Source organism: Acomys russatus, chromosome 31, assembly GCF_903995435.1.
Source record: "Acomys russatus chromosome 31, mAcoRus1.1, whole genome shotgun sequence".
In the NCBI taxonomy this organism is placed as follows: Eukaryota; Metazoa; Chordata; class Mammalia; order Rodentia; family Muridae; genus Acomys; species Acomys russatus.
In genome coordinates, this window is record NC_067167.1 from 22,239,622 (window position 1) to 22,259,779 (window position 20,158).

Genomic DNA, 20,158 nt, shown 5'->3' on the forward strand with positions numbered 1-20,158 from the left:
TTCTCCTTGGCTGGTGCCTTAGTTTGAGGAGGACCCCAGGATCCAGATCTGCCTGTCATAAAGTTCTTCTTGTAGGTTTCCAGACACTGTCTTAACGCTGGCTTACTTGAGTAAGTCATGCCGCTTAGGCCTTCTGAATCGCTGATTCATTCCTTCAGTGGGTTCACTGCCATCAAAAGCTATGTAAACGACCGTGGCTTCCATAAAATTGGAAATTTCATGTCAATTTACAAACCAACTGTGTTTGAGAACAATGTCCTTCAATTACAGACACAGATGTGTCCGGGGAAACTTTGTGCCAATGTTCGAATTCTGAATCAAAACAAATTGGGCTGGTAGCTAATGAAAGTAATTTACATTGTCTTAGAATCTGATATATAATCATATATATATGTGTGTGTATATTTTTCACATTTGTGCATTCTACTTTTAAAGCCATTTAAAAAATAGGTTATACAACAAATGAGTTTTAGAGCTTGATGTCATTACGTATATTATAATTACGTAGTGGCTGGATAGTCTCTGCTTTGTTTACATGCTCACCATGGAAATCTCTCATTCATATATAATGAAACCTTATGGTTTTTTTTACATTGATTGACTGAATATGTGTACGTCAATCATCTTCTTCTATCCCATGCATGCTGAAATTGATCTCAGGTCGTCAGATTTTGTGACAAGCGCCCTTACCTGCTTAGCCATCTCACTGGCTCTTAATTTTCTAACTTTACACATAAAACATTTGAAAAATACTGATCATGCATCATATTTGGCATTTGAGAAACAACGATGAATTCTCCTTCCCAACGCAGAGACTTGACAAACTGGTAGTATGAGGTGGAGAGGTGTGAAAAAATAATTATAATATGTAAGATAAGTGCAAAGGCAGAAATGACAGGTCAGTATGAGGGAAAAAGAAAATGTCCTTCAGAGCCACAGGGAACACATGCTCCATTCTTCACAATTATGAGGTGTGTAAAACCAGACTCTTCACAAAAGCCCTTTGGAACCGAGATGGCTTGTCAGTAACGCCGAGATTACTGCACCTGCGTTATTGGGTTGCGTGTGTATAGGGAATAGGGATAGTGTGCATAAAGCTATCATTACAGTTTCAGAGCAAAATAAATGCTCAGCAGAGGGGGTGTGGCTTATCACATGATAATTATTGGGAGAATTATGGCAACCCCAAATATACCTTAATGTAGCGTAATGTGATACACCTTGGCAAACTTGTTTCCAAAGAAGTGATGATTGAAGGGGAGATATACACAGTTAAAGCCAAGGCCAGGATGAGCACGTGAGAGAGTAGTTGGGCATGCAGTGTGCAGCGGTGGGGAGAACATGGCTAGAAGTGTGTGTGAGCAGGGGACTGAGAAGGGTCTCCTGCTACGGCGCTGTGCTGGGATGCTTTCAAACATGAACTTCCATAAATACAACAGTGCACCTGCCTTTCATACCCTTCTCCCAGGCTGCCGCCCATCATATGCGAGCACAGTCTTTTACCCTATTCCTCAAGAGAATGATTGCTATTGTTATTCCTGTCCTCGCCCCTGCATCCCTGCTCCTCTCTCCCTGTTCCTGACTCTTTCCTAACATCCATCCCCTGCTCCCCTCGCTCTGAAAGCCTCTGGCCTCTCATCGCCTGCCCATTTGAGACATGTGTCCTGACTTCTCTACTTTGGCCTGAGGTTTCTATTTCCTGAACACTCTTTTTATGGATTTATCATTAAGCAATTGTTTTTATTTTGGACATATCGCTTCTCCCTTGAAAGTGTTTTATATAATACCTTACGGCTTTCTCTTTTAAATTCTTCAGGGTTCCTTCCCTATGTGGTCATTCCTTCAGCATATCCAGTTAGAGAACTCATCTTTTCTTCAGCAAAACTTTACATTCCTTTGATTCCTTAGCATGGGCAGTTGGGATTTGAACTTGCTCTTCATGGACTGTTTTCTTGCTTTGAATTCTGAACATATGTAAAAATTCATCGAATTGTAAAACAATTAAGTAGCTTTCCGCTTTTGTCCCTCTTCCTCCCCTAGCAGCTGACAGAAGGGACTCTTAGTCTTTTCCTGCTGTTTCATGAACCACAGGTACTGTCCACATCAGGGTGTCTGTCTTGCCTCTCTGATTTCTATATAGTCAGCAAGGAGGAGGAGGTCAGCCACAGAGTGAGAGTGGTACTAGCCAGGTCCTCCCATTGATTTTCTCTATTGTTATTTTAATTTCTTTCCCATCTATTTAACTTTAGTTGCAAAGGCAATTATAACAATTATTGTTCTTGGTTACTGGAATTGGGGATTAAAACCAAGGTCTTGTTCACTGTTGGCCACGTCCAGCTTTCTCCGTGGCTTTGGGGTTCTGAATTTATACTCTCATGCTTGAAAAAGGGCCAAGCGTCTTACCTAGTAAGCCAGTGACATCTCTGTGTTCTCTTACACTTGCCTTGGCTTAAATGTGCTTTTCTTGCCCTAGATTCTCAAAGGACCGACAGAGATAGTTTAATTTTACTCACACACACAAATTTAGTTTTACATATTGTACCATGAGTTTTATTTAAACTTCATAAAGGTGTAATATGTTTTCTCTCACCACTTCTCATTTTCTTTCTTTCCTCCTCCCTCCCTTTCTCCCTCCCTCCCTCCCTCCCTACCTTCCTTTCTTTATTCCCTCCCTCCCTCCTTCCCTCCCTCCCTCTATCCCTTATTTTTCTTCTTCTTTCTTTTCTCCCAGACAGGCTTTTACGATGTAGCCCAGGCTGAGCTCAAATTTCTGATCCTGCTGCCTCTTCCTTACAGGTGCTATGATTATAGGCATAAGCCACCATTCCTTTTTATTTTTTGTTTTTAATGTTTTGATTTGTCCCACGCTTTCTTCTTTGACACAAATATGTACATGTTTATAAATATTTTCTACAATATTTGCATAAATCTAGGCAATTTATAGATTTTCTTGGGTTTGACTCTTCATCTCATGTTATTATGGGAATAGAAGAGACTAAATTATTTCAATGTTTTAGATGCATGGTCTACGTGTACTGAAAAACATGTGTTATGGCTAGTGTAGGCTGGAGTAGCCTATAGTTTCAATTGGGTCAGTCTTGTAAAAAACATCATTGAGGACTTTGACAACTTGATGTTTCCTTCTGTGAGCTGCTGAAGGAATGGTGTTGAACTCACCAGCACTGATTGCTACTGTGTCCACTCCTCCTTTATCTTTGCTTTATTTATTCTGAAGCTTTGTTAGCAAATGGGTACAGTCTTACAGCTCTTGTAACCGCTGGGTCCGGAGAGTTCAATGGCTCCATAAGATAACCTCTTACCTGTACGCTCTTACCTGTCGCTGTAAAGAAACTGCCAAAATCGTCACTTCATTATTGGGGCATGGGAGTTATTGTTAGTAAGAGAGAGAAAATATCAAGAGGCATCTGGAAGAACCCGGAGCAGAGAGAGAGAGAGAGAGAGAGAGAGAGAGAGAGAGAGAGAGAGAGAGAGAGAGAGAGAGACACTAGGAGTGCAGGGAGTATAAAGAAGGCAGGATCTGAGGTGAGAAGAGACAGTATGGGGGGTTTTCAAAGCATCACATGTACTTGTGAATAGGGACTGGGGGAGCCTGGGAGCTAGTGGGTATGGACCTTGATTTGCATTTAGCTGATACAGGTACATGCCAATGAAGAGTCATAAACCAGAGGCAAGGAAAATGATTCCCTTTTGGGGTGGGGAACCTGTTTCCCATGTCCCTAAGGAATGCTGGCTTTTAGCTAACCACTGAAAATCCTATATTCCAGCCCAAACTAAGACAAGCCTGCCATTTCTGGACATATGGACTGTTTTGAGACCTATTATCACCTCTTCTAGAATTACTTGTTATACTCTGAATTATATCCACAGCTATGTCATTTTGCTTCTTATTAGTATTTGAATGGCACGACCATTAAAATGTATTTTTATAAATACATCTTTTTACGATATTAATTTCTTTTTCTCAGTTACATTTGAGAAAATGCCTCTATAAGATAAGGCTGTGAGGCATTTTCTTAATTACTGATTGTTGAGGGAGGGCCCAGCCCACTGTGCTGGCAGTCCTGGGTTCTATAAAAAATTGCGCTGAACAAGCTATGAGGAGCAAGCCAGTAAGCAACACCATGTCATGACCTGTGCATCATCAACTCCTGCCACTAGGTTCCTGCCCTGCTTGAATTCCTGTCCTGACTTCTTTCAGTGATGAACAGCAATGTGGAATTATAAGCCAAATAACCCTTTTTCTCCCCAACTTGTCTTTTGGTCATGGTTTTGTCACATCAACAGTAACCCTAAAACAAAATCCTTCTGAATTAAACTTCTTTTTATGTGATGGTGCTGGAAGGGTTGCCCTTTAGGGGGCTAGCTAATCCCTAGAGACAGTAAACACTACTGGAAGAGTGCCTTTCTTATGTGCAAATCAACCAGCTCAGAGCCCATATCTTAACACTGCCTTCATGGGATTCTTATATTCTGTCCTAGCCACTCTAGTGTCAAGTAACACAACTAGAGCAAGCTCCTAATGCCCTAGGTACCCATAAAAGTCTTCATACTAACCAACCCTGGGTCAGTATGTGGTGCCTGGTGCATTATGAAATATGGAAGCCATTTCATGCATATATGTTCTTTCCACTGCCCACTGGCTCTCCCCATCAGGACCCTGGTGCTTCCCGGTGGGCCCGCTGCACATTGTAGGAGCTCATTCTACATAGGAAGTGTAGATAACAAACTCTTTCGGCAGCAATGCTGACCTCTTCATAGTAAGTCACAATGACATTTGCGGTTTTGAAACACCACACGTTTCAGGGTATAAAAGACAAACACCCTAGAGACCCTCTTGTATTTAAACTTTACACATGTCATAAATTCAGCATATTTGTGTTTACTTAATGTAAAGTCTTTAAATGTTGGGCAAATAACAATCATTGAACAGATAGCTATTCATGCCTTAACTTGATCTCAGCATTGGCTTCCTTTTGACTTTAACTACGGATCCCATTTTCATTGTTTTATTTAATGCTCCAACTCTCCTCCGACCTGCCATCTCCACTGTCATTCTCACACTCAACTAGAAATCTTTGCCTTATAATTCAATGATGTTCCTTAAAGATCTGTGTTACAGGCTTTGGCATATGATGAGAAGCTGGCAGAATCTTTATGAGATGAGACCCAGAAAAGGAGTTAGGTTATGGGATGTGTGCCCATGAAAATGTATGGCCACCTTGGTCTATCTGTGTCTCCTTTCATGTCTCCTGGAAGCCATGAAGAGCTATACATTCCTACCATGATGTTCTACCTGGCCTCAGGTTCACAAGCAACATAATCAATAGACAATGGATTGAAAACCCCAAAGCTGTTACCCAAATTAAACCTTTTTCTTTTTTAAAATTTATTTACTTTTATTGGTGTTTTGTCTGTATGTCCATATGACAATGTTGGATCCTAGAGTTACCATGTAGGAGCTGGGAATTGAACTAGGGTCCTCTGAATGAGCAGTCAGTGCTCTTAACTGCTGAGCCATCTCTCCAGCCACCGCCCCCCCCCATTTTTATTATAAGTTGGTCATCACCAAGATCTTGCCACACTCTTTTTTACTGTATCTATCCTTTCTTTTGACCCTCCATCCCTCCCATCCTTCTTTTCTTCCTTTGCTTTTGTAGTTGTCTTAGTCACCGTTCTATTACTGTGAAGTGACACCATGTCCAAGATAACTTACAAAGGCAAGTGTTTAATTGGGGACTTACTTATGGTTTTAGAGGGTGAATGTATGGCCACGAGGGCAAGCATCAAGGCATCAGGCAAGCAGGCATGGCACTGGAGAAGTATTGGGAGCTTACATCTGAGCTACAACCAGGAGATGGACAGGGAGAGCCTGGGCCTTGTGTTGCCTTGAAACTTCAAAGCCCATTGTCAGTGAACAGCATCTCCAACAAAGTCACACATCTTAATCTTTTCCAAACCAATTGTAGACCAAACATTTAGATATATGAGTCCATGTGGGCCATTTTTATTTAAACCTCCTTAGTAGTGCTGTGTGTTAAAATAGCATCTTGTACATATTGGGCAAACCTTACACGACTGAGCTATGTTGTCAGTGTTTCTTCTTTTCTTTTCTTTCTTTCTTTCTTTTCTTTTTTTCTTTCCTTTCTCTTTGTTTCTTTCATTCCTTATTTTTGAAATAAGATATCACTAAATTTCCCAGGCAGGCTTGGAGTTTATTCTATAACTCATACATGCCTAAAACTTGTTTGTGATCTTCCTGCTTCAGCCACCCAGATATTTGGTATTACAGGCCTGTCCTGGCTTGTCCTCTACATATTGAAATTGAAACCATTTGAGCATTTAAACTATTATTAGGAATTTTAAAGTTTCAGTATGTGCTTTTGTCAAATCTCTTGCTGTTAGTTTGATCATCTTTCTTTCTGAGCACAATTTCTCACTGTGACCATTGGAATCTCCTCCAAGCTTCGGCTTTACTGTACTGATGCTATCAAAACTTCTTATATATTCTTGGGTGACAAAACATATTCACAAATGCAATAATTCTCTTTCCTGAATTTCTTTAAGACTTACTTCCTACAAACTCTATTTTTTTTAGAAAAGTTATTATAAATGAAAGAATAGATTATCATAGTATTTCATCTTCCTTTTATTCTATACTTTGAGGAGTTCTCTCTTTTATCGTATTATCCTTTAATTGTCTAATCAAACTAATTAGTTAAGTATCTTTTTTACAGCTTAAGTAGGTTGTAACAAAACTGAGAACTTACAGTAATTTCTAAGATATTAATTGTGTTAAAATAATAAAAAATAATCTGTACTCTCAGAGTGAAGATAACTCTACCAATAAACACACAACCTTTGACAAAGGCTGTCTAGAGTTTTATAGGCTGCCTGCTTTACTGTATAGAAGCATAAACTGTAAACACCTAGACCAGTGGTCTTCAATCTTCCTAATACTATGACCTTTTAATACAGCTCCTCATGTTGTGGTGACCCCCCAACCATAACATTATTACATTATGCTTCACAACCGTAAATTTGCTACTGATTATAATGTAAATATCTGATATGCAGGATCTTAGATATGTGATTCCTGTTCGGGTCGTGACCCCTGACCTAGAGAAACTCGTGTATTTAAATTTAACAAGTGTTTTAATTAATTATTAATTAATTAATGTATTTATTTATTTTTAAGTGGAGTATTGTCTGAAGAACAGAACTTATTTTTCGAACTCCAATTAACTTATTTGTGGAGGTCAGGGTAGGTGATATTATATAAAGTGGGCACCGGGTCTCAGAATTCTCTTAGTTTTACTTTGGTGAGGAGATGCAAGTAGTCTGAGAATGACAGCTATTTGGATCTTTAGGGAGTAATAGAAAAACTAAAAGATATTATTATCGCAGAATGGATTTTGTGTCATCTTCAGTTCTCACTGCAAAGAAAGATGTGAAAATGTGTTCTGCTAACTTTAGCTCTCCTTAGCATGACACAGTCTATGCTTTAATCCCCAGAGAGGCTTTTCCTAGTTATTGTACAAGGTTTGAAGGATAAATGATTGCCAGATGAAAAATGTATTTTTACTTTGTTGCTCTGTTACAACCAGATTCCTAGGGGAAAAAAATCCACCAGCATACCCCTATGGTAAGTCCCTGAATCCAAAAGGCAGTTTCAGTTGTTGCTGAGTGACATCATTTTTATAAATAAATTTTATGTTATGACTGACAGAATATTTTAGCAGTATTTGATTGATAGATCTTTTCTTTTAAACACACTTTGCCTAAAAATTAACCTACATTAGAATCGATAGCTCTATCTTCATTTTTTTTTTTTTAAAGTGGCATGAGTAAGTTTTCAAAAGCCATTATATTTTTCTCAGCACCACATGACCGTCTTCCCTAAGCTCAGTAACAGGAACATACCTTTTACCTCAGAGACACAGAATCCTGCCTGTGTTCTTACATCAAAGAGTGCACACTTGAGGCAGCCTTTGACTGGGCGTGTTCAGTAGAAAAGATCCTAGAGCAATAAAAAAGTTTATGTTCTGTTTCTGTCTACAGCCCTGATTAGTGGGCAAACAAGCCAGAATCTAGTGAACACAATTTGATTGCAACCTTTTATTTCACAGCAAGCAAGGCAGTTCAGAATACTACAGTGGAAATCCCCAGAGACTGGGGTGAGAGCATCATATGAGTAAATTAGTCCCATGCCAACTCGTAGAGCAAGCCAGAGTAAAAAACATGGATGCCATGTCCCCTGGAGGGGGAGACCTGGTGGCACTCAGAGGAAGGACAGCAGGTTGCCAAGAAGAGACTTGATACCCTATGAGCATATACAGGGGGAGGTAATCCCCCTCAGTTACAGTCATAGGGGAGGGGAGTAAGGGGAAAATGGGAGGGAGGGAAGAATGGGAGGATACAAGGGATGGGATAACCATTGAGATGTAACAAGAATAAATTAATAAAAAAAAAAAACATGGATGCCTAGCTATATGAGGCAGTGTAGTGGCCATTGATGTCGTTCTTGTTAGAACTGCCCTGCCCAGCTTGGGTGAAGCAGAGAGGGAGCCCGACAAGCACTGTAAGAGACAAAGGTGGACAAGGGTGCTGGTTCATATTTTATTTATCTTTTCATTGCCACAGCCTTTCCTGAGCCCGGCACATTAACATTCGGTGCAGGCATTGGCGTGACTTAATTTCTAGTCCGTATCTGCCGTGTGTACTATGCTGAGTCAGCCTTGAGCAGCTGTTTAAGTGTATTGAGAACTATTTTTATCACATGTGAAATAGAAATACCTACCTTCACAGGTAGTTTTTTGTTGTTGTTGTTGTTGTTTGTTTGTTTGTTTTGTTTGTTTGTTTCTTCGAGACAGGGTTTCTGTGTGTAACAGGCCTGGGTCTCCTGGAATCACTTTGTAGATCAGGCTGGCCTTGAACTCACAGAGATCTGCCTGCTTCTGTCTCACCAGTGTTGCTCTAATGCATTTACATGAATATATGTTTCCAATAGCACTCAAGCAGATTACTTTTATTTTGTTAAAAAATGTATCTTTAAAACATCTTAGTTCTGAAATTTGAGTGATAATTAAAAATGTAAACATGGACAATCTAATTTTCTAAGTGGGCCTCTAAAAATGTTTCCTTGCCATTTGTATCACTCTTTTCTTTTTTACGTAACTGTGTTTACAAATGTGTCCTCTCTGTACCTCATAGAGGCCTCATAATAGAACGCTAAGATGTCTTAGGTCCCAAAGGCACAGCAGCGTGAAAGATGGAGCAAGTGGTGATCAGTCCCAATAGTGCTCTGATAAAAGAAGTGGTCACAGTCCATCAGCAACTGTCCCTGTGTGCTCCTTTGCATCGTCATGGAGTGAGAAACAGACAATGACCTTCCTTAGACTTGTGCATCTTGGGAGATATCTGTGATTTTTGGGTGTGGCATGCATGTTTTGGACACGTAGGGGTGTTGGCATACTTTTAAACAACTGTTTTTCTTTTGGGTTCCATAAATCTCGGTCTCCCTATTCCATGCCGATTCCTTCCAACACCCCAACACCAAGTAGGGGAGAAAGAAGGTTAGTGGGCAGAGGGGGCGTAGTTTTCCTTAACTGCTTCCTGCTGTTTAGAGTTGTTGGGTTCCTTGGGACAAATTCAATCTTCATTTCAGGACATCTCTGATTTCTCACACTGCATCAACAGCAACCAGGAGCAGCAGGGAGAAGCATCAGCAGCCTTCTTCTTTCTTTGAGTGCGCCCCCCGCCCCAAGTCTCTCTTTGGATTGGCTTTTATCCCTAGACAAAGACCACGCCCCTGAATGAGGTAGTTCCTAGCCCTCTTGAAAGGCGGTGTTATCAGCTGTGGACAAACTGGAGTAGCCCTTATATCCCACACCTGGGATTAAAACAAAAACATGTTTACTTATAAACCAGAACTCCACACCATAGGAGTAACATTTGAATTAATCTTTAGTGTACGTAGTACCCGTCAGCCTTGAGAAATATTCCTGGCACCTTTTGTAATGCTCTCTTCCATATAACTGAGAACAAAATATATGACAGAAACGTCTTAGAGGAAGTCAGGTTTATTCTGGTTTACGGTTTCATAAGATTTTAGTCTGTCCTATCAGAGAAGGTATGGCCGAGTTCCTGGCAACTGTGGTGTGGCCCGAGGCTCCCCATGCCATGCTGGGCCAAGAAGACTCCTTCCAATAGCTGGAGAATAGTGTGTCTAAAAGACACACTTGATGGTGCTGCCCTCTTCTCTAGCTGCCTTCTCTTCCCTTTGAGGTTAAATCGTTTCATACTCTGTTGGCCCAACACTACTGCCCAAATTTCTTGGCAGAGAATTAAAAGAAACTAATTACTCAACGTCTTCCTCCTTGCTGTTTCTAGACTTCAGTGGGTCTACAACACATGCATTATGCTATATTCCTAAGGAAAGCGTTCTTCCCTTTCCTCATATACCCACTCACATATTCTTCCAATCTATTCTTCCTGGCAACACTTACTCTTCCTGTAGTGCATGTGTGCATGCGTGTGTGTGTGTGTGTGTGTGTGTGTGTGTGTGTGTGTGTGTGTTTGCCAAAACCCCTTCCTGACTTGATAGGATTAGGTTGAGTATACTTTTTTTGTATTGTTTTATCACATAATATCTATTGTATTATATCATCACAGTTTATCCTAATTCATGGAATGTATCCATTCACTTGCTTTTCTCCTCCTCTGAGTGTCTCCTTAAAGACTATGTTCTATTTGCCATTGAGACTTAGTTAATGGTCACTACTTCATCCGTATTGAGCAAGGGCTGGATGGATAAATGCACCATTCATTTTACGCATGAGTTTACAATTGTAACTTTGTGTTTATATGTCAGGAAAAGAGGGGTTCAAAGCTTGATAACTTCCTGACACATTATAGATTATATAGGAGCTATAATTATGCTTTATTTTAAAGTGATTTAATGTTTAGGCAATACAAACAATTGTGGATCTTTGTACCTAAGCATTCTATGAACACATTCCAACCCCATAAATGTCAAAACAGTAATGATCACATCCCAGTTGAAGAGCATAAAAATTACCTTGCCAAGCACTTTAACAGTCAAGAGTGCTGAACATTTTGCTGAACTAGAAATAAGCATGAAGTGTTGCAAAATAGAATTAAATATAAGTGTGTTTAATAAGAACCTTCCCTCCTTCAGTTCTTTTTACAGAGTTAAAGGCTTTATTATGAATATCGACTATTGGGTTTTTGCAATAATTTATGAAACTCTAATAAATATTGTTGCTCAGAAGAAATTATGGCTGATACTTCAATATGTTTGAAATGGGTTAAATATTTAAGAAAGTGTGATTTTTATGAGTAAGCATTAGTAGAACTGAAGAGGACGCAGTTTGCTTAGTGAAAATCATTCAACTTGATCTTTATTGTGTAAGACAGCTGTAAATCCTCAAGAAATGATAGATTACAAGTGTAGCACACATTGTGAGCCAAAAAAGTGCTGCCCAGATGATTCACTATTAATCAGGAACACCATTTAGAGGCCAAGAATGTAATGAACTTATTTAGTGACAAAATTAGATTTTGATCTTGATTAGAGGAGAAAATAATTACTCAAGTTTGGCTTATTCCTCTAGTTGTTGTTTGAATGCATGGGAATTAGAGCTCAGCTCCATGTTACCATGGTAATGGTTACATATGGAGGCTGTTCCTTTGGACAGTTCCGGTTCATCCTAGTAACTGCTGTAAGTTAGAGACACATCAGCCATTCTTTAAGAGGAAGAGCCGCAGCACTGCAGCTGATGGGCAAGTTCTCTCCTATGTGAATTGTCTGCTATTACCTTCATTATACTGTTCCTTTCTGTTTCCAATTTATGAAATAATTGCTTCAGAAAGCAACCCAGTATTCTGAATTTTCCTGACTATTGTGCTTTGAAAAGGTCTATCAACTCACAAGATGAGCTTGAGGTTATTCTTCAAAAGATCACACTGCAAGATGATAAAAAGTGGGTAAGGGTCACCTGGTAATTGCCTTTAGTTGGTCCTGATCTATTGAGGCACATCAAGGTTGACATGTACAGAAAGCAATAGTGGTTCCAGCAAAATGGCTTAGTGGGTAAGGGTGCTTGCGGCCAAGCCTGGTGATCTCAGTTTGATCACAAGGACCCACATGTAAGAAGGATAGAATGGACCTCTAACCTTGACACTCATACTGTGGCATGCATTCATGTACATACATACACACACACACACACACACACACACACACACACACACATCTGCCTGCATGTACATATGCACACATAAAGTAAAATGTTCTTTTAAAAAAAGAATCCAATAGATGGTTTGGGGTGCATCACAGTGCATACTACGTATCTCACATTCACTAGGCCCTGAGTTCAATCCTCAACATTGTTCCCACCAGTATGTGTGTGTGTGTGTGTGTGTGTGTGTGTGTGTGTAATTTAATAGTTATAAACTGAAAATTCAAATGATTACAGCAGGCAATGTTATGAATCAGATAAATACCTTATTTTTTCAGTGCCCATGCTTTATTGTGCGTTCACATTGAATTCATTGGCAATTTAACAAGCTCAACAATAGCAGGCTTAGGAGTTACTTATGGCCCACAACTAGTATTCCCCTTGCTCCCAATGGATTATCCTATCATTTTCTTTCCAAATAATTTTTTTCTAGTTTTATGGAAACTGGTAAAGTTCACCATTTTTTGAGGTGGGTAAATTCAGGTTTACACTAGTCTGGAACTGAACTCCATCCCCGACTTTGACAGTGATGGGTGGCTTAGGCAAAGTCTCTCTCCCTTTTTTTTTTCTATATCTTCATCCATCGGGAGTGAATTAGCCCATCTCATTGGAAAGCTTAGTCCAGTGGTAGCTTTTGGGTCGTGTCAGAGTGCTCAAAACATTATGCCAAAGACTCTTCTGGTTCCTAGAGATGATGATGATGATGATGATGATGATGTGTGTGCGTGCACTACTGTAGAGTAGAGCAGATAGACATGGTGTTTGGAATTCCAGAGCACAGACATAGCTAGAACATGGCATCACAAGATAGGATGTTCCTATGCATGCCAATCCCATATGAAAATGCTAGGGTAAAACAAAAAGGACCATTGGGGGACAAGGAAAGTCAAAATGTTAAACAAAACAAAATTCTTTTCTGGTTTAAGTCCTGAGGCCAAGAACAGAAACTAGGACTGAGCATAGATTTCATCAATTATAAGTACCTGATAATATTGGTCCTAACAGTCATTTGAGCTTTGTTTTTCCAACCACTGTGTTAAGTGATACAAACATTGTCTCATATAATTCTCGCAATGGGTTTATGAATTGTTCAAATGAAAATAAAAAATGAAGTGAATTTAAGGAAGTTTGGAAAGGTGTCCAAGTTCACAAAGCTGACAGGGTGACACAGACTTCTAGGAACATCACAAACATGTGCTGGTCATAAACAGTGAGTTCTGTTCTTGTATGAAAGAGAGATCTTGGAAGAAGAAAGAGTAAATGTAGCTACCAGACCTGTTATTCTTACTGACTGTGTATTAGGAATCCAGTAGGGTTGTGGCAACGTTCATTGAAAGAATACTCAACTCCCAGGGTTTTAACCCAAATGAAAAAAAATCCCTTCAAATAATAGATATGTAATAACATCTTAAGATAACCATAAAATTACTTTCTAAAGATGATTCTGTCTTAGGAGGCTCAAGATGGTCAGGCTAGTTGGCAGAGTTGGACCGTAATGGCTTCAGGAGCTGAGAGGAGACGTTCCTTTGGGGAAGCAGCTTTTGAGGCAGAATCTGTGGCCCCGGAGAACTTGCCTGTGAGACTGTGGCCTCTGGGGGCTGGTCCCAGGCCTAAGCTTTCCAGCATGCTCCTGATCATGTAGCTGGGCCTGGAGCAGACATCCACTCCCCACAAATGACCTTTCCCCTATGTGCTTGCACCAAAACTCCACATGCTCCTGGCATTTGTTCCTGTCTCCGCTATGAGAATAACTACGATGACAATTTATGCCTTAGGGAAGCAAAGGATGCCAAGTCAGTATTTGGATGCAGTGCCCTGTGCCAGTGTGGTGAACACTGTAAAAACAGGGTGGTCCAAAGTGGTCTGCAGTTCCTTCTCCAGGTGTTCCAGACAGATAACAAAGGCTGGGAACTTTGGACTTGGAATCTATACCCAAGGGAAGATTTGTCTATTACTATGCTGTGGAGGTTTTAGGATTCTCTGAAGCATAGAGAAGAATTCATCTACAAACAACACAGGACCCAAATTACATCAGGGAGCACATTTACAATGGACAGGCCATAGAAACTTTTGTTGACCTTACCTACATAGGAAATATTGGGATGTTCCTGAATCATTCTTGTGAACCAAATCTGTTGATGATTCCTATCTGAATTGACTCAACGGTACCTAAGCCGGCACTTTTTGCAGCCAAAAGTATTTTTCTAGAAGAACCCTCTTATGACTATTCAGGAAGATTCCTTAATCAAATAAACAGTAAAGACAAAGAAAGGATAGATCGTGAACAACCAAGAAAGCATTGTTACTGTGGTGCCCCGTCATGTGCCACTTTTCTGCCCTATACTGCCCCTTAGAAAATCCAGGCAGATGGATTTTCTAGATGGAGATCCTACCTGCTGGCCTTCCTGTGGAAAGAAATCAGAGGGAATCAGGCATTAAGAGACTCAGCAGCATCTGGTCATCTCCTGCAAGCAACCTACCCTCAAGGGAGGTATACCTTGTAGTCCGCATCTTGCTCATGTCTGTAAGAAAGACCAGGGCTTGCCAAGACCTGCCTCTGCCAGATTGCCTAAATTCAACTCAACAATGCAGCCCAGACTGCAAAATGTCCAATAATACATTTTCTTCCAGAATATTTGCTTTTGTAGCTAAATGTGCGTAAACGACTGTGTTCAAACTAGCAGGATGCAAGCCAAAATGGTGACTCCTTGGGTATCATCTTTGCATTTCTTCTTGGAACTCAGAGTTCATATTTGATGGCTGGAGTTGGAGCAGCCATCCTAAATCCAGAATGATCCCGAGTCAAGGCCATGCAAAGCAATATCAACAAGATTTCTGCGACTTAGAAAATGATGCCAGTATTGACCTGATGCCTCTGCACTTGTAAGGGAAAAGCCTACACTGTTAAGCCACTGTTGGCCTTGCATTTGAGCAAACCTTACCATGATTCAAGAAGACCTCAGCCTTGTTTCCCAGCTAGTTTTGTCAGTGATAAAGCTGTTTGGTTTTCTGTCATTTTGAAAAAAAAAAAAGAGAGATTATTTTATCTTTTCCTACTCCTTACAAATTACTTTTTATGGTTGTACACATGGCTCCTTTATTTTTTTATTTCCTTCCTCTCTTCCTCTCTCCTTCACTCCCTTCTTCTTTTGCTTCTTATTGCTGTGTTCAGACACTGTTGCACCCCTCAGAGTCTGTGCCCAACACCCTCTTAGTCTCTAAGCATTAAGTGATGATCACATATTATGACACTCAATGTGTAGACTGTTGACACAATAGAAAGAAACAATGAAAAGTAAACTCCACAACCTCCATGGTTAGGAAGCATTTTGTAAAGGTCAAGGTTCACTGAATGGTTCTGTTCTTCTGACATTGCTGCTCAGCCGTAACCTTCTTCTTATCTTGTGTCCAATGAGATGGTTACAGCCCACACTCTTGCACATACAGGTGCTTTTCACATCTTCTCACTACCTCACAGGAAGCTGCTTCTCAGTTATGTCATGCTTCCTTCCTGCCCTTTGGAATGACTTTTAAAAGAATCATTTCCAGGGGATGAAAGACACAGCTCATGTCTCCAAAGGGATGAAAGGCCTGGGCTCAAGTCATGGTACGAAAATAGTTCATTAGCATGGGCTTTCCCTTAGTTACATCACAATGAATCAGTCTCTTTTTCAGACTGCATAGATAACTCTACCCTACTCACCCCCCCAACCTTGGTCAATTTCAGTTCCCCTGCAAAGGCATTAGGAGGGGACTAAGGAAATCCTATAGGAGAACAATCACAGGAAATTGACATAGTCATTAAGAAGTCTGGAAAAATTACCTTAGAAGAAAGCAGAGCTCGGCCTATTGCCAACTTTGGGATAAGGAAGGAATGGCAGGCTTTGGAGAAATAAATATAAAGCTCACTGAAATAAGGGTAAATAAATTGAGAAATAAGGATAATAGAAATTTTGTTTTTATGAACAGAACATATGGACCAATGTAAATCAGAGCTTTGATTTTTTTTTTTTTCTCTTAAGACAAGGCTTTCCCTGGGCTTGAGGTCAGTGGCGTCCTAGTTTCCCAGCGTTGATCCACTGACCTGGGAAGTCAGGAAAGGAAGGGCTTGTTTGCTTTGACATCTGTAAGGAAATAGACTGTAAAATATTTAGAGGCTTCCAGAGCAGTTTACAATCACAAGTCCTGGATAAATAAATGAAAATGTGTGATTTGGGAAAAAATGACCTCATTTAGGGTGTGGCAGGGCAGGGAATTTTTTCCCCCATTTATTTTAAAGGAAATTCATCAATGGTTAGTTTGACCCCATCAGCATGCATCAGAGACCCATACTGAAAGTCACTTAAGGAAACGAGCAGCACATGGAGGAACAGAGCCTACCCAGGTTTATTCTTTTTTAAATTTTCTTTTAAAAATTTTGCTTATTGGTTTTCCCATGATTTTCTTTCCACGTAAAACACACTATATGAAGTAAAGCTTTCTTTCATCAAAGAGTCACTTAGTACAGTAAGTAATGAAGCTTGTTTTTTTTTTTTTTTTTTTTTTTTTTTTTTTTTTGTTTTTTTTTTCACAGTTGGAAGAGACTGTAGGACAATTCAACAATTCTTTCGTCGCACTTTAAGGACAAAGGGGAGGACATCCTATTGAGACTCTAAGTGAGAGAAGTATGGGAGAATGGGGAAATAGAAGGATCCAGAGGGTCCTAGAAACCTACAAGGAGAACATTATGATGGGCAGATCTGGGCCCAGGGGTCCTGCTCAAACTATAGCACCAGCCAAGGACAATACGTGCAGTAAACTTTAAACCCCTACCCAGATCTAGCCAATGGACAGGACACTCTTCACAGTTGAGTGGAGAGTGGGGCCTGACTTTCACACGAACTCTGGTGCTCCATATTTGACCACGTCCCCTGGATGGGGAGGCCTGGTGGCACTCAGAGAAAGGATAGCAGGCTACCAAGAAGAGACTTGATACCCTATGAGCATATACAGGGGGAGTAGGTCCCCCTCAGTCACAGTCATAGGGGAGGGGAGTAAGGGGAAAATGGGAGGGAGGGAGGATTGGGAGGATACAAGGGATGGGATAACAATTGAGATGTAATATGAATAAATTAATAAAATATATTTTAAAAAAGAAGGTGGGAGCAGAGCAAGGGCATGCCTTATCACTATCACAAACTTCTTGGATAAACAGGCATATGTGCACGCGTGCAACCGTGTGTGTGTGTGTGTGTGTGTGTGTGTGTGTGTGTGGTGTGCTTTCATGATCATCAATTCAGTGCTACCACAGAAGACTTAATATTTACCTTTACTGCTGAAGCTTGAACATTATACAAATAATATCAGCCACATGGTCTATCATTTAGGAACCTCAAAGTTTCAGCAGAACTCTATGCTTCACATTAAGTAGATAAGCACTAACTGTCCCTATACAGAAAATAAAGGTTTTCTGCAAGAGCTCCACTTTAAATATTTGCCATGGGCAGTTGGCCAACTGGATGAATTATGATGATGGTATCTATCAGGTAGAACCAAAGGGCTTTGGACAGTCAACTATAGTTATTTGATCCTGGTCAGCTAGACTTTATCAAGATCTCAACACAAATGACACAGACAGATTGGAAAGCTGAAACTGAAGCTAAACAAAGGAAGCGGTAGTGCATTAGGTTCAATCATTGGCCCCATACAGGAAGACAGCAAAGCTTAGAGAAATGGAAAGGGGACACCGCAAAGAAGAGCAAGCAGCACATTGCTCCTGCCGTGCTCCACAGTAGGGGGAAGATAATCAACAGCCTAGTCCAATATGTATGGTACGTGGGCCTGGTAAGGAGATTGAGTATCAAAAGCACTGGAAAAGCCAATGTTTCTTGGCAACATCAGCTCTAGTTGTGGGGCTGTGTGAGGTTGATTCTTTCAGTGAGGTGGGCCAGCCCTGCAGAGGACATCTATTCAGTTATTCTCTATGTTTTCGAGGGTTACTCTGGGAACCGAAGAATAAGAAACAGACTGGGGTCAACCTGTCACAGCCCTGCGGTGGAAGTCATTTCTAGGAAATATGGGAGGGGAAGAAATACTCAAATGGCATGGAGGAAAACTTGTGTGGTAGGAGGTTCAGTAGCTAGGAGTGGAGCTCGTTATCCAAGGGCAACTGCAGAGTCTAATATGGCGGATCCTGAGGTCAGCAGGTGGTCCAAAGTCTGGAGCCATATATCAGCTGTCATGTCTGTCTGGCTGGCCTGAGAACTTGGAGGCTTGAAGTGCTAATAAGGTACTTGGCTTCCAGATCCCTGTTCTTCCAATTGCTGTCTGGCTGGGTTTGTAAGCATAGAGACATCTCTACCTGTACATTACCTCAGTGCTGTTTACTTTCCTTACTATGTTAATGAGAGACACACCACAGGATACTAACCACCTCAGCATGTACAGGTACTGGGAAGTCTCAGGACTGAGGAAGAACCTGCCTTGCCTAAAGATCACAAAATGTGGCCAGCAGAGGTTCCTGGTATACAAAAAAAAAAAAAAAAAAAAAAAAAAAAAAAAAAAAAGAAGAAGTTCTTAGAAGGAACACAGCTTGGATTGACATCTGACCCTTGATTGTTTGAGTTAGTTCAACACTAGACTAAATGTAGGAGACCAAGTTTTTCAACTTCATCTCTACTGGGGAAGACTCTAATTTTAAAGGCCCTAGAAGGATGTGGTTTTAATACTCCTCCTTTCTCACTTTCTTCTTTTTACTATGATTTAGATAACAGAGACATGAGCAAGAGACAATACCATGGAATACATAAGATAGAAGAAGTAGCTGAGATTAAAAAGAGAAAGAAAAATCACACAGAAACTTATTTGATGAGATCATAGTAGAAGACTATGAAGTATATATAATGGTTTGTAGAGTAGTACTATATAGCAGTAGCAAAAAATGAGACAAGAGACCTTTAGAACCCCAAATAGATATGAACAGATATTCCAAACGTTGCAGTCAAAGGTCAAGACTATACAAACATATTAAAAAACTGCAATAGAAAAATGCCAACTCACCACAAAAAAAGAAAGAGAAAAATACCAACTCATTTTCAAAGACAAATCCATCAGAGTAATATCAGACCTCTTGGCAGAAACCCCGAAGCCAGCAAAGCACAGAATGTTATACTTCAAATACTGAAATAAGTAGCTGTCAACAAGGCAACTGCACCCAGAAAAGCTATATTTCAAAAGTGGTAGAAAAATGAAAATATTCCAAGACAGTGAAACATCCCACAGACTAATGCAATTCATGACCATCCAGCCAGAAATAGTGAAGAAAATTAAAAAAACAGAGAGGGAGGCAGAGACAGAGGCACAAAGACACAGAGACAGAGACAGAGAGATATAGAAAAAGATAGGATCAATCTCAAACATGAAAGCATAAGAAAGAATCAACATTTTCAATAAAGTGTTAGGACAGAAGGAGAAGGAGGAGGAGAAGGAGAAGAAAAACCAACAAACAAAAATACATTATTTTTCTACATAAATAATGAGGTTTCTGAGAGGGAAGTGAGAGGAATGACCCTATTCACCATGTCAACAAAAACAAACAAGCAAGATAACACTTAAGAATTAAATTAACCCAGGAGGTGATGAGCCTCTGCAATGAGACTTGATACTCCATGAGCATATACAGGGGGAGGAGGTCCCCCTCAGTCACAGTCATAGGAGAGGGGAGTAAGGGGAAATGGGAGGGAGGGAGGAATGGGAGGATACAAGGGATGAGATAACAATTGAGATGCAATATGAATAAATTAATAAAAAAATAAAAGTAAAAAACCCAAAACAAACAAACAAAAGAAAACACTGTCAAAAGTCACTGAAGACACTAGAATGTAGAAAGACCTATCGTG

General features: G+C 40.2%; 1 pseudogene; it reads left to right on the forward strand.

Annotated features, from left to right (window-relative positions):
- Window positions 1-13,776: 13,776 nt before the first annotated feature.
- Window positions 13,777-14,635, forward strand: LOC127183610 (histone-lysine N-methyltransferase SETMAR-like; annotated as a pseudogene).
- The last annotated feature ends 5,523 nt before the right edge of the window (window positions 14,636-20,158 follow it).